General features: G+C 44.2%; 1 long non-coding RNA gene across 1 annotated transcript; it reads right to left on the bottom strand.

Annotated features, from left to right (window-relative positions):
* Positions 1-3,103: 3,103 nt before the first annotated feature.
* LOC112625706 lies at positions 3,104-11,810 on the bottom strand. Its single transcript, XR_003119755.1, has 3 exons — positions 11,664-11,810; positions 10,842-10,924; positions 3,104-3,447 (listed from the first exon to the last, which is right to left on the bottom strand). It is a non-coding gene; the product is annotated as an uncharacterized LOC112625706 (long non-coding RNA).
* Positions 11,811-12,592: the final 782 nt, after the last annotated feature.

Raw genomic sequence — 12,592 nt, 5'->3', positions numbered from 1 at the left:
TAATCTCTTCATTACTCCATTAAATATGATATATAGAAATACTGTCTCTTAAAAAACTCCAACATCACCAATTTTATTCCAGCCCTGTAATAGATTTCCATATTTGAGAACAAGCTAAAGTCATTGGCTTATGGACAGGAGCCATATTATATAGAAAGTTCATATCTGTAATAAGCAGAGTAACTCGCTGTCAGCACTGAGGGAATTTAGCAGAGTTCACACATGTTAATTGCATGTAAGTTGTGGCTCCATTGGGATCTCATTAGGATGGATTGTGGTGGAAGATGCTGCAGGTAGTGTGATGACTGGGGAGGCTTTCTGACTTCCAGGGGAAGAGCACCTAAAATTTCACTTGTGGCCCATTTTGAAAGGCTTGACAAGTTATTTGGTTTGAGTGCTGAGAATGTCAATGGTGAGAAGAGGCAAAAAAAAAAAAAAAAATGACTTGCATGAGGGGAAGGCGACAGAGCATTCACTAGAATAAGAGACTCAGTCATGCAGCTGCTTTCTGTGCAGTGAGGGGAGGGGCGTTGTGTTGAAGATGCTATGGCCTATCTGGTTAGTGATGCTTGGTGGACAGAAAAATACAGGGCTGGACATAGGAATGGCTCGATCTCCAGACTGACAGCTGTCTGCACATGTCATGTTTGAACTATGGCTTTGAGTAAGATTATATGGACTGAGGCAGAGATTAATAAATGGATTTATAGTTCAGAGAAGCCTTGGCATACTGGTCAGCGTTACTTTTCCCTAGTAGGGTCTTCTAAATTTCATTACGTAGACCTTGGAAGATATGACCCAAGCCATAATCTCATCTCATACAGCAGTAGCTCTTGATCTGTTTGCCCTCAGTGGGTGCTCAGGTAGGGAGTAGTTCTGATTTGCTGACCCTGATCTTACATGGTCTTCGTCACCCAAAGAGCTCCGCTGTGTCCCTGGAATGAGTACATCAGCATGTGGCCAAGGCCATCTCATAGGGCTGGTGACAAGTATTCATTCATTCATCAGACAAAAACTGATCACCTTGAAGACACTAGCCACATTCTGAAATATCAGACCCGAGAGACTGATCAACTTTCAACTTCAGCAAAAGGTGTTTGAGTTTGGGCCCTCTGGAAGACAAGTCATAATTCTGATTTTATTTAACTAGAATGGTAGAGAGAATAATGTGACATTTTATTTGCACAATGAGTACTTTCCAATATCCCATTGTATATGTAGTATATAATTCACTAAGATCCTAGTCATGCTTTTCCTAATTATTTATTTTTGGGGGGGAAAGTTATACAATTCATTTTTATAACATTTTAATGTAAAACTAACACCATATTGTGAGCAAGATGTCATAGTTTACATAATTCCCTTGGATTTATTGCTTGCAGTTCTATGTATTAATCATAACAATATCACACATTAGAAATTGCTTCTCTACCTTGCCCATTATATTTATAGAGAGGGTCATAATTACCAAAGTATTCATTTTCAAAGTCTCTTGGTTTGCCTCCAGTCTCATTTATTATGGTTGCATTATTTCTGTAATGCTGTTTATTAGTTGGTGCCAATCAATATCATAATACATTTGCTGTGTTGCAGCCAAGTCATATAATAGATATAAAATTCTGTGAGTCACATCTTTTACTACCCTGTCAGTTGCCTGAGAATGAAACTAATTGAAAAATCTCTCCGTATGCATTTAAAAGAGGTGTATATTTACTATGACATGGGCAGAGGCATAGCTCAGATTTAGAAGAGAGAATGCCGCTAACATATAGCAGGCCTCATTTTTCTCACTGGTAAAATCAGGTTTGCCTATCTCAGGGTTTGTTAATCTAACGTTTGCAGAGCCCGAATTTCCTTGGAGCCTTAGGGGAGGTTCTGAGAACTTGGGACCCCTCTCCTCTCATGCCAACTACACTTTTGTTTCATATATTGTATATGTGGATATAAGGATCCATGCATAATTTTGTTTGAATAGAAGTTTCCATGGGTCTAATATTATATGATTTCATGAAGCAAAATACTTAGATTCCTATGGAAGTGACAGAAATAATAGATCATGAGCCCGTGGAGCTCTTTGTGTGAATGCCTGGATATTTGGAGGCACCTGAGGATGAGTGCAGAAAGGGGAATCTCGTTAAAACGAAGGAAACTCACCTTCATGCATGTAGTGAGCATTGCTTCCTGGGGAAATACAACGTGTTGAAACAATGTCCCTAGTGTCAAGGGTGGGGACACTGACAATGTTGACCTTGGGGATATTATCTCAACAGGTTGTATTAAGGGAAAAGTTCAGGGCAATTGAGGCTGGCACTCCAGACTGGGCCATGCTAGAAGGTTACCAAGGCACTAACCCTCTGGCTCACCGTCTTCTGGAAGTCACAGTGGCTAACTTACATTCACATTGGTTTCTACCCTACCACAGCCTGCAGAATTTTGTGTCCGTAATTTTTATTTTATGTTTCTTGAATAATATCCACGAAAATATACCCAGGAAAGAAACATGAAAGGCATGTGGAGTGATAGGAATGGAGCTGATAGGAGCTAACCACACTCAAGAGGACTTTGCGGCTCAGGTTCCCATAGGTAGGTGGTACACACCTGGGCGGATGTTGTAACAGCAAATCTTTCAGAGCTGTGAGGTCAAGGTATGTCCAAACAGGATGGAATATTCCACATTCGTCCTGAAGCTGAAAATGTGGCTGTGTATGTGCAGCTAATATATCATGAAAGAGTGTGACCATAGTCAGAATGGTCTATGGAGTATGGAGATGTGAATTCTGCAGGGGTGTTCTATTGATCTACATCAGTCGAGCAAAAGTAGGAGATACTCTTTCTGAATGCAGGTAGATGTGTGGCACTGATTTTCAGGCTCCTTGAAACTATTAGTAGTGACCCTTTCCCAAGGCCACCACACTACACAACTCTGAGAAGCACCAGGCACATGGAAAACAAGAGGAAAGGTAACTCCTGAAGCTGGGTGGTGTGGCAGCCCTGAATCCTAATATTAAGTGGCCATCTCCCAGCTGTCTTTGGCCACCTCTGTCTAAACAGCTCGAGGGCGCATCAATAATCTACATTTTCCTAACCGAGCACACTCCTTACTTCCCTATCCTCGCTTCTCTCTGACCCCCAGTCCCCTGTATGGTCTTCATCTTGACGGTGAAGCGTTGTCACCCCTTGGTCACCTCCATTGCATTTGCTTTCTTATTCCCTAAGCTCAGTCAGCTACATGGCCAAGTGACACATCCTTCCCCTTTTGCTCTGTCAAGCTTCTGTAACTGGCATCCTTAACCTTTGGGACCTCATAGAATATTCTCAGCTGAGAAGCTCTCTGACGGCTTCCTCTGGCTTGGGGACTCTCCTCCTTTAGATGAGAGCTGGGTAGAACATCGTCCCAGTCAACTTCTCAGAACTCGGTGTTGATTGCGGACCTTCATTCTTTCTTTCCTAGTGCATACAGGATAAAATTCAGACAGCTTAGTGCAAGGTATTTCACTTTAAGATCCCCAAATGCTTACAAACTTACCTCCTGATTATTTCTGTGCAAGGACCCCATGCTTGTGACTCAAGGCCATGCTCCTTTCCTTCATGATTTTGCATTTGTTTTTCCACTGTCCTCTGGAAAGTCTGTTCTCCCATCTCCTCCCATCAAAGTTCTCACCATCAGTTCCACTATACGTGGGTACCTGGGCACCCTTCCTACAGTACCTCTGCGCCACACAACTCAGACTTCCTATACTGAAAGTTGGATTTGCCCTTTTCATTCTGAAAACACAGCCAGTTGTCATGTTTTTCCTTTTCGGAGCTGAAAACATAGGCAGACAGACTCAATTACCATAGGTTGGAGGTTGAATCAATCCACAGCATTTCAAGCTTCTGCTGGAGAATCCTGAGTTATCCTTCTGAGGAAAATTACAAAATGAAAGGTTTTCTTAAATTGACATTTTATGACTCCAAGAACAGAGTGAGCAAATGCAGTGTTAAAGAGTTGGGTATATATAGCTATTTAGGGCTTGTCTTCTAAAATAAAATTTAAGAAACATGAAGCTTCCAAAGGTAGTCAACTGTTACCCAGACTGTCTTACTTCATCTCTGAGTACTATAACCTTCCACTTGAAGGCATGTAATGGTCACAGTGATTGGGCAATACTGTGTATCGATTATTTCATATAATGTGTTTATTTGTAAGAAATGGAATTTGCTTGCTAATGTTGTATATGAACTCAGCAGTCTTCTGCTAATATAGTTCTAAGCAGTAGACAATATATTGCTAAGTTTATATATTAAATATTATAAAGGTGACAGATTCCTTTGTTGCTCTGAAAATGTGAGACTTTGATTTACCTTTCTCTTTTTAGTCATACTTTACCCAAAAATGTGACCCTAGCATATTCAACGCAAACAAACCGAAATCTATTATTTCTAGCATTTTCTCTAGACTAGAAGACAAAATATAATTAATTTATAGGTTGCTTTTCTAATGTATTAATCTCAACAATAATCCAAATTTATCTGAAGCCCATTTTCTATTTAGTATCATTTTGTTGTTGCTTTTTTTTTTCTTTTTCTTTTTCTTTTCTTTTTCTTTTTTCTTTTTTTTTTTTTTTTGAGATGGAGTCTCTTGTTGCCCAGCCTAGAGTGCAGTGGTGCAACCTCAGCTCACTGCAATCTCTGCCTCTCAGACTCAAGCGATTGTCCTGCCTCAGCTTCCCCAGTAGCTGGGATTACAGGCACACATCACCACACCCAGCTAATTTTTTTAAAATGTATTTTTAATACAGACAGGGTTTCACCATGTTGTCCAGGCTGGTCTCGAACACCTGACCTCAGGTGATCCACCCGCCTCTGCTTCCCAAAGTGCTGTGATTACAGGTGTGAGCTACCACATCTGGCCTGTTTTGTTTGTTTGTTTTGTTTTGTTTTGTTTTGTTTCTAACCAGTGTCTTTACATTTGGATCATTCACAGTGAAATTCCTCTTTTTTTTTCTTTCAGTAACGGCATCTCCAACCCTATTTCTCATGAACTCTGTTCCGTTGAACAGTTTCAGGAATAGTTTTCTCTCCTGTCTGTCTAAAGACACGTGTTGAGTTTTCAGCCTTTTGTTTCCAAATTGAGTCACCGTGTCTCCTTCCTATTTTTAATGCAAAACATCCTGTATCTATTTTTCAGGCTACTGCGTGTGTCTCCCTCTTTTTAGCCTGTCTGTAGTGATGTTCTGTTAGCTTTGTGGTTGTGGAGTGTCTGTGTCTTTTCCACCTCAGGAGATCTCTCAGGGACGCTCCTTGTAAAGTGTGGGCATGGGGTAGCTACCATATGTGTGAATAAATTTTTAAAAATACTGTACATAGTATGCAGACATGGCATTGACCACTTATTCCAAAGTCATGTGCATTAGCTTAGAAACTGTAAATTGTGTCAGATTGAACGTATGGTTGTCTATTTGGCCAAATGTCCTCATTATCTGATGAGGACTTCTTGTCTTGGCATCTGGACGTTGGTGACAGATGATTGTTTGGGAGCAGGCCTGTGCATGGTGGGATCCCTACATTTGACCACTGGATGCCAGTAACATCTCCCTCTCCCAAAGGTGACCACTCAAAATAAATATCTCCAGACATTGCGAGATGTCCCTGTGGGGGGACTGTGTGTGGCAAAATCATTCCTGGCTGAGAAAACCATCCAAGAGTAGGTACTAATTAAGGACAGATGTCCAGTGCCAACATAGAGAAAGAAGAACATGTAGAAATGAAAGGCATTTAGAGTCCAGCATATTGACGACTGTCAGAATACATTAAATACATCACATTATTCTGAGGCAAAACATTCTTTTTGAGTGATTTTGGTATGTGTCTGCTTAACAGCAGTTTCAAAGGAAAAGAGTTTTGCTTGAAGTGAGAATTTATCCAAAGGTGAAATAAGAAGATCACATCCAACATTCGTCCTAGAAATATTGAGAATTCTTTTGCTCTTGACAGTAGAGGGAGGGCTTTTTTTTCCTTCATTTAAAAATTTTTTTTCACTTTTGGTCCATCAGGAATATCTCAGATTCAGAATAAAGTATTGGTATTCCACAGAAGACAAGGAAAAAGGCCCAATGCCCCAGCTCTTGGTTGCAAATATTGTGCAGAAAGATTTCCCTGAGTGCCAAGAAAGGGAAATTTTTTCCTTTTTAGCAAAAAGTGTAAAAACCTCAGTTAACTCACAGAAATAAAAAGGACACAGGGACTTGCCTGTCAATCAAAAACAGTTGCAAGAAATCAGGGATCCGTGGGCAGAACCGGTTTTAAATAACTCACTCTCTCCACTTGGCTCAGCCTCGTTCCCCTGAAAACAGAAGCCTGGCCAGGTCGTTAGCACCAGGCAGAAAGGACGGTACCCAGCTCCCCGGAAGGGCGCTTGTGGTTCCCTGCACACAGCTGGTGATGCCCAGGGTTGCAGGGCATTGCTGGACCCACACAGGCACCCATGGTGCCTTCAATCTTCCTGCTTGTTGATGTCCACCTTTCTTCTAATCCTATACAAGGGGCAGAAAACCTGTTCTCGAGCTGGTTTTGTTCAGATTCTGGGGTAAGGAAAAGATCATTGTACATACAGGCTGAGTAAGGTGGAAGGGAATTTTGAAATAAAGTGAAGTTTTGAGTTTTTAAAGCTGGCACTGCTGGTCCTGGACACACGCCGTGAAGTGGACAAACCTTTCCATCCATGAGTGGCAGCTCTCAGCTCTGTCCTTAAACCATGTTGTTGGCCTCCATCCTAATGGATATTGTGAAGCATTTTTTCCCACTTAAAGGAGACTGTATTTATCACTTAGAAAGCAGAGCAACCTGGAGCCTAGTGAGCCTTCCTCCGCTTCATCAGATGCCCTTGATTTCACTTCCTCTGCTTTAGAACATTAATTACATGGCCCTCGGCGTAGGGAGGGTTTGTAACCAAGATTCCTTTCTTGCCTATAAGCCACAGAATAGAGTCTCACCCACCGGAGATGGAGCCACGGAGAAGGCACAGCTGTGCCCTTCCAGAGCCTTTCCCGATATGGACTTGCTGATTATCTTCACGATGTTCTAAGACGCTGACCCCAGAGGGGCCGCCCGGATTTCAGATCTCAAGGAAAACTCTGAATATTCTTCAGTCTCTCACACCTGGCAAAGCGCGGGGAACCAAGCTCGCCTCCAGTTTGCCCACCAAATATCTTGGAGTCTCCAGCAAGACTATGCACTTCAGTTTCTTTGCCCATGCAGCATGGGGGAAGGTGACCCCCTTCCTCCCACGTGGACACTTTAGTGATGGTCAGATTCAGCAACATGTGCTTGTATGAAGTATGAAAGTCAGCCCTGAGCCATAATAGCCTCCCCCAAAGTAGTCATAGAGCCATCAAAATTCAGTGTTAGAAAAGCCAGTCAAGCAAGCTGAACTCAAAGTTGTCCACCAGGAGATTCTAGAAAAGGATGGGCTTTCCTGGGCTGAGGCTCTGACTTGCCTTTATTCAAACATCATTCAGCAAACACTGATGACCCTATCCTATGTAGTGTGGAGGTCAGGGGAGTGATCCGAAAGACACAGCGTCCTACCATCAAAACACTGCGTGCATTCCCGTGGGGCCCCAGCAGAGCAAAGCCAGCTCACTGACGGGCATGACCCAGCCCAGGGAGACGTCCAGGTGGCAGAGGGAAGGCTGCACTTGACTCTCATTTGCCAACTAAGGATTTTTCCAAAGGGTTTAAACCCATCGCCTCTCATTTGAGCTGGCTCCTTTGTGGCATGTGGAAGGCACCTCCCAGGGCTTGCTCGGGAGAAGAGGAGCTTGACAGCCTTCCTTGTGTCGCAGACCTCCAGACTGACAAAGTCTGCAACGGGCACAGGCAGGGCCCCGACCAGTGCTCCAGAACGGATGTTTCCTGGATGTGGCAAAGGTGCTGGCAGTCAGGAGAGTACCTGTGTGTTGGTGCTCGGAAGCAGTTCCTGAAGATCTCAGTCTCTGGCTGTCCCCAGCGCACCTCCTGACACCGTGAATCTCCACACACCTGAGCCAGCTGCTGCCTTCCAGAACCCACCAGTTCCGGAGGCCCAGTTCTCCTTCAAGAATAGTCTTCCTTACACATGGTGCACAGTAGTCTCCCCCAGTACGTGGTCCATGGGTCAGAAATTACGTTGCTCCCTCCACGGCGGCTGGTGTGCTCGTTCACCCGCAGACTCGCTCACCTGGCAACCCTCCCTCCCCGTGGCTGGTGGCTGCTCCAGGGTGCCGCAGCACCATTCCGGCTGTGCTGTAAGCCCGCATGCCCTCCCGCAGGATGCTCTGGTGGAGACACCACATTCTGGCTCCATGTTACACCGTGTGGCTTTCAGAGCTGCTAAGGCCTCTCTTCTAGAAGGCGCCATTGCACGGCCCCTCTCAAGTCTCCTCCCATCCTGCCAGGGGCTGGCAGGGGCCCTGCGTGTCTGGACAGCACTCCAGCACCGGATTGCCCTTCCGCATCTGACAACAATGCTCTGTGCGTTAGAAACCCAGCTTTTCTGTAGCCTCTGGGTACGAGTGACGGTAATTGCCAAGTCACAGAGGGAGTTGCCACAGAGCTGGAGGTGAAGCGTCTGACCCGGAGTCTCCTTGTGTGAGTGTGGACGTAGGAGGAGAAATCAGGTCCCTGAATTGGATTATCTTCCTAGAATAAGCATTCCTGTTAAGTTCTTCTCTCCGTCATTCTCCCTGCCTGCGGCTAGCCCCTTTCTGTCCTCTGAAATTGCTTCCCGTGTCTCCCACTTTTACTCTGTCTTGAATAGGAAAAAGAATACAGCAGGAATAGACTGGGTGTGTGCCTTATGCTGGCTTTGTTTGTAGTCTTAATTTTTCAGATCTTTGCTGTAGGTGCTGTAATGGGAAAGGCAAGCACTGCCTTCAGTGGATAACTATTATTAATTTAAAATCTACATGCTAAATGTGAGCAAGGAGAAGCCCAGGTCATTATCAAGATTCTAACACACACAGAAAAATGAGTTGGGCACCTGCCGGTTATAAATCCTCTCCTCTAAGAGATATTTGCAGCTGACTAAGATGATCCTGATGTAATGGAAGCATTTAATGTAGAAAATGTTGTTCTATTTCTCTTCTTGATAGCACCAGACAACCAGGGCGTTGAGGCGGGGGAGAAGAGCTAGAGAGGAAGGCTGCCCAAGAAAAGCAATATGTTTGCTACACTGATCAATAAGAAGATTAACTTACCCAAGTAGAAGATGTATCAATCTTATTATTGATCAGTTTAGCACACATATTGGTGTGCTGGTGTAGGATTACAGAGCTGTCTGGGCAGCGCTTCATCAGGTCCTGAGTAGATAGCTATTCCTGGTGGCAACCGTGGGACCTCATGCTTGTGGTGCACACATCAATAGCAGAGGTCACCTGCCTTCTCTTCCCATTCAAGATGATCTCTGGAGAAGGGGACTGAGGGAGAGTGAGGTGGGATTGTGTCAGTGGGCAGCATGTACTGGATTCAAGGTTAATCAACAAGCTCTTGTTTAGTGAGGGACTCCCGGGACCCATATTCAAAAAAGATAATAGTAATGCAAGCTTCTACGTGTTGCGTATTTGCTGAGAGCTCAGAGAAAATCATTTTAAGCATGCACATTTGTGACTCAACGGTGATCATTGAATATACCCTATACCTGAGTGCTGAGAAGTAGACTCATGTTTATTTTCAGAAATAGCGAAAAAAAAAAAAAAAAGCTGACAGGTTTTATTCTTTAGAAATAGCTATGATTTAACTGTCTTTGGACAAATGGCAAATACTGTATTTCGAATCACAGATATGAAATAATTAAGAGGTTTTTGAGGTGATATTTCATGTAGCTTTTAAAATTATGTGTTCATTCAATAAATATTTACTGCACACAAAGTCTAAATCTTTTGGCTTGTGACAAGAGATCAATCCACTCTGTACTTGTAGTGCTAATCCACTTTGAGAATGAGTGAATGGAGCAGAATGAGATGACATCATTCCAGGAGCTAAAGAACTTCTTTCCCCCACCCTCAGCTACAACTCCAAGGAAAGGGCAAATCCTCAGATTAATTCTTCACAATTGTTATTATCTGCAACTTGAGTAATCATATTATAGAACTAAATTTCGTTCCTAGTTAATTCCACAATGGTTTGGCTCATTTCACCTCATTTCATAAAAGATAAATACTTGGCCCAAGATCCTTTGCTTCTTGTTTCCCTTCAAAACCTTAGAACTGAAGCTCACTCCAGAGGGACTCGGATACCATCCCATCCTAAGGTATGACAGACAGGATGAACGCACTGTGGTTCTTGCAGGGGGGAAATTGTGCTTACATACAAGGAAGACGAAGGTTGCCTCTTTCTCTGAGGAACTCTTGATCCCTCTGGGGAATTCCCTTGGTCATCCAGGAGAAAAGAGTCCAGGGCTGCCGTGTGTGTTAGTGGCTGACATCCACCGTGTTAGTGTCAGTGTGTGTTAGTGGGTGATGTCCACCGTGCTAGCGTGAGTGTTAGGGGCGGTGTTGCGGAGGCCTCACCAGGTGAGGACAGAAGACAGGGGCCTGTGAGCGTGACTTTTTTATCTGGTATAATTTTACATGCTTAGGCAGAGAAAGTGAGAGGATCACCTACTAGTTAATTCATCCAAAAATATTTCTTGGATGCTAAATATTTTGCCAGGAATTGAGAGTGAAAGATGAAAATAGTTGTTCACTGCCTTAAAAAAAAAAAAAAAAAAAAAAAGGAGAGTCTAGAAGGGAAGGAGACCCGGGTGGCCATGTGCATTTAGAGGGGCGTCTTAGGGCATGGTGCTTCTTTCTGTCTGGGTGCAGGGGCCATTGTGCACTCACCTCGTGACAGTCTTCCTAGTGGGAAAGATTATTTCAGTGACCTCCATTAGTTGTGTCAAAGCAAGGCAGAAATCATCCTTGTTCTAGGAAAAGGGAACAAACAAATCCACCTCGTGGTGTGTCTGGTTTATGCTCCGAGCATCAACCAGAGCTTCCTGGTTGTCAGAGTGCCCCCAGATGAATTGCTGTCTGGGAGACCCCCTACTTTGCTTTTTCCAGAGGTGGCGAGAGATAGATTGGGCAATGGCTTGTCACCAGGCACAGTAAGCCTGGATTGGTTACCTAAAAAGAGTCACCTGTATGGATCCTTCTAAACCTAAGGGATTATAAGTCTGTTAAGCGATCAGTGAAAAAAAAAGTAAAATTGCATTCAAAAGTGTGTTTACCTTGTGAGTAACTAACGAAGCAGTGAAATCAATGGCTCCACAAAAGCCAGAGGTTTAGAAACAAGATCTCCAAAGCCGCTCCTCAATGAGATACCTGGACCTAACTAAACAAAATGTTTGTCTGCAGCTCAAAAGATTTATTTCTGTCATTCCTAAACAGTGAGACATCTCCAAACCTGCAGACAATCACTCACGTGCTGTCAGCTGCCTCTCCAGGCTGTGAGGACGTCATCGCTGAACTGCCTCTCCTCTTACACTCCATTCCCCTTTGGACTCAACATCACACATTTCTAGAATAGCTAACTGTGTTGAAGAGGATAGCTTTTGACCACAGAACTGAGTCTTTCTCTTTGCACAGAGCTAATTGGCCATAAGGGGCCTGAGTCTCTATCTTGCTCTCATTAGCACCAAATTTTAACTAAATGGCCCAGCTGACCCATGTCCAGAGCCAACTTCCTCATCAAATGGTAAGATGAAAGTCCTCTGCGGCACTTGTCATTCATTAGCATTTACATGGTGATGGCGGAGGCTCTGGAGGCTGTGGGTCTGAGGGGAACACACTGGAAAACTTCTGAAGTTCCTTCAAATTTGGCGTCCTGCATTTTTATGACATGCCTGGGACGCCTGAATAGGACATTATATGGCAAGTAAGAAATAAACAATTGGGAGCCGTTTGCCTGAGACAGTGCCCAAGTGAGAGTGTGCCCCAGCTCCAGGAAACCAAGCTGAGGGAGGATGATTAACGCTGGCCTCACACAGCCTGCTTAGGCTCAGAATGATTCATTTTTGGCCAATATTGTGGGCAGCCTAGATATGTCTAAAGAGCGCGAGGCCTACGGGATGCCAAGTGAAGTTTGCTGAATGTATTTGGAGGGATTGGCCATGGGACACAAAGGTCCTTCATTCCTGCATTCATTTATTCCTTCACTGGCTCACCGCTTCCTGGGCACAGGTGATGTGTAGAGGGTGAGCCAGGGCAGGGATGTGCAGGTGGGGGCCCGGGTTTCTGGGAGCCTGATCTCAAGGCTAATGCATAGCTATTGAGGGACGGCGTTGGGATCTCTGCGTTCTTCAGCCCCTGCGCAGTGTGTCTGGATGTCCTCAGCATTGTGATCCACATTGGCTCCTGCGAGTCTCTCCTGTGGACATAATTTCCAGGACTCTCCCTGCCTCACTGGTATAGTACCGAGAACACAGATGGACACATCGCGAGTGCTGAAGGGAGAGGAGGCTGGCAGTGGTTCTCACCACACTCTGGCTATACTGGAGCTAGCAAAGGCATGGGAATTAAGTTGTGACATATCTGTAAGTGTTCGCTGTCTGGAAAGAGAATAAATGGTAGAATTATAAACACTCAAAGGAGCC

This window comes from Theropithecus gelada, chromosome 6, assembly GCF_003255815.1.
Source record: "Theropithecus gelada isolate Dixy chromosome 6, Tgel_1.0, whole genome shotgun sequence".
Taxonomy (NCBI): Eukaryota; Metazoa; Chordata; class Mammalia; order Primates; family Cercopithecidae; genus Theropithecus; species Theropithecus gelada.
Note: the sequence above shows the minus strand (reverse complement) of the source record. Positions and strands in the feature narration are given on the sequence as shown.